This window comes from Carassius auratus, unplaced genomic scaffold (genome assembly GCF_003368295.1).
Source record: "Carassius auratus strain Wakin unplaced genomic scaffold, ASM336829v1 scaf_tig00015623, whole genome shotgun sequence".
Classification (NCBI taxonomy): domain Eukaryota; kingdom Metazoa; phylum Chordata; class Actinopteri; order Cypriniformes; family Cyprinidae; genus Carassius; species Carassius auratus.
Window position 1 is genome coordinate 255,125 of NW_020524611.1, and position 2,746 is coordinate 257,870.

General features: G+C 32.6%; 1 long non-coding RNA gene across 1 annotated transcript; it reads left to right on the top strand.

Annotated features, from left to right (window-relative positions):
* The first annotated feature begins 295 nt into the window (after window positions 1-295).
* LOC113074914 (uncharacterized) lies at window positions 296-2,317 on the top strand. Its single transcript, XR_003280853.1, has 4 exons — window positions 296-518; window positions 724-791; window positions 1,590-1,607; window positions 2,144-2,317. It is a non-coding gene; the product is annotated as an uncharacterized LOC113074914 (long non-coding RNA).
* The last annotated feature ends 429 nt before the right edge of the window (window positions 2,318-2,746 follow it).

The following is a 2,746-nucleotide window of genomic DNA, read 5'->3' on the forward strand; positions in this document are numbered from 1 at the left end:
TTTTCATCAAATCTTCGTGTGTGTATGAGATATTTTGATGGCTCTGTGAATGTTTTGCTGGTGATTTGTCAGTGTTTTTTTTGGAAAAGGCTGATTTACTGAATCGATGACGTCACTTACACTGAGAGTGTAACGTTAATCGGCTGAAAACAAGTTCACATGACTGTTTATATTTCATGATAAACAGATATTAATACAAATTGTTCTGTGATTTCAGGAGGACAGAAATAAACTATACAGAACAAAGTGAAACTCCAAGATTTTTGAAAAGAAAATTGGTGAAATATATTCTGAAAAAGGCATATTAATGTATTTCATGAGCTTCTTCAGTAAATCTGTATTTCTAAGTCAGTATCTCCCTTCAGAAATGTTGCTGAAGGGAGATACTGACTTAGAAATACAGGTGAACTCATGAAAATAAGCTCATGAAATACTCATGAAAGAAGCTCATGAAATACATTAATATGCCTTTTTCAGAATATATTTCACCAATTTTAAGGAGTCCCTGACATCAAAACGTAAGTCACACTCAACCTAAAATTAAAAATATAGATTCTGTTATTTTAAGATTATATTATTAGTAGTAGAATTTGTATATTACATATGTTATTATTGTTGTTATATATATTATTCTGTCTTTTATCTGCATTTTACCTCTGCTTTATCTTGTTTCCTTCTAATGAACCTGGAACTGCAGAGTAAATATTGTTGTCTCTGTGTCAGATGGCTTGTTTTGTTCCTGGACTCTTCAGTGATGATGAGCAGAGTCTGAGTCAACCTCCTGTCAGACAGTAAGTACCCTGAGTACCCTGGGGTTTCAGTCAGGGCCTTCAGTAAACAACTGAATCAAACAAAATCCTTAATGGTTAATAGTTACTAGTTAATATATTATTAATCACTTATAAATCATTGAAATGTCATCATTGTACTGTTATCTCAATAAACATTATAAATAATATACAAAGCTTTCTGCACCCCCTAATCTATAAAGTGTAAACTACTCATCAGTTGTACTCATCGGCTTTCATTTGCTTTTGGATGTTTGCGTCACAAGTGATACAGCATTGTACTTGCACAACTATTGTACTTCATTTTAATACCCAAACCCAGACCTCTGACACGCCAGGCAAAAGTTCTACCACTGAAACATTTGAGCTGACAAACATATATATTGTAGCTTGATATTCACTATAGGAAGAAAGTGCAGCATAAAAAAATAGCATATTTTAGCATTAAAATCCCTTTAACATTTATGGTGATCTGAGAGGCCGGGGGAGTCCAGTTAATGGGGCCTAATGCATTAGCTTTAATGAGAATTGTATATTTTATAGGCCTACATTAAAGTGTATTTCGTTTTTTATATTTTACATTTATTTCTTGAATGCTACTATTACATCAACTGTAGCTGAAAAGAATCAACCACTGTATATTTAATTTGTATATTATGTTGTTTATATTCTTTGTTTTTATATTTTTAATAACAGATTGGTTACCTGAGTACATATGTATAAAGTACAGTCACACTGTATGATTGTGAATTTTAATTGCTGTTTTTAACAGAAATTTTTGTCTTTTCTGTTCTTTTACAGATCACTATTGCACACCAAGTAAGCAAAACAATATTTTTGATTTCATTTTATTTTATTTCTGCAAACAACTTGCACCACTTGCAATTGGTTTTCCAGCCCAAAACCTCATCAAAAACTGAATGCAACGGTTTTTGTCTATGATTATTTTGTCAAAACATCTTTTGTCTATGGTAACTCTAATCTACATTAACTATTTAATTAGTATCCAGTTATTTATATTAAATTTGTGGTGTTAACAACTACTTCTGAACCAATAAAATAATAAACATAAACATTTTTGAGTCAATTGGCCTCATACATTTTCCTTATGAAAGAGGTCACTGCAAGCTAATCCTTTTTGCCTCCCTTTAATTCGAATACATCCATGAACAGGCAGTTTTGAAAAGTGCTTTGAATATAGGGGAAATATGATCTAGCCTACAACACGAGAACTTATTGCCTTATCCTATCATTGAAAAATCATAGGCCTAGGTTACTGAATTTGTTCAAATATATGTTCTGTTTAACTTAAATGCTAAATTTGTTTTGCATTGTGATTTTATCTTCTGTTTTAGATGCTCTTACTCAGCAGATGGGGACAGCTACCATCACCCAATTTTCACCCAAAAGTGGCTGCGCTATTCGCCAGACCGGGCAGGAGGGACTGGACGACAACTTATGCAGGCATCAGATGACAATGAAGTGTAAATAAAGAGTAGAGGCTAATAAACAGGAATTTGATTTTAAATAGTGTGGTGTGTTCTGTGTTTTATACAAGATTTTAAATGTTCTATTAATTTTTAACATCCTGGCTGTAGATAAAGCAGGCTATTTAATTTATGGCATTACATTTAAAATTAACATTTAAAAATGATTGAAATTCCATTGAAATCACGTTGATCCTTAGTTCAGTTGAAATTTCAACATTGTTTCAATATTCCTGATAATTGAAATACCATTGAAATTCCGTTGATCTATGGACAGAATTTCAACATTGTTTCAATATTAAATCAGGGTGCAAAATGATGTTGGATCAACATCAGAGTTCGATGTTGATTCAATGACTTAATGTTGACAACGGGATGTTGATTCAGCATAGTTTCAATGACTGTTTGCTATCTGGGTACGAACTCGCGAACTGAGTCAAATGATTCGCGATCCCGCTACGAACTCGCGAA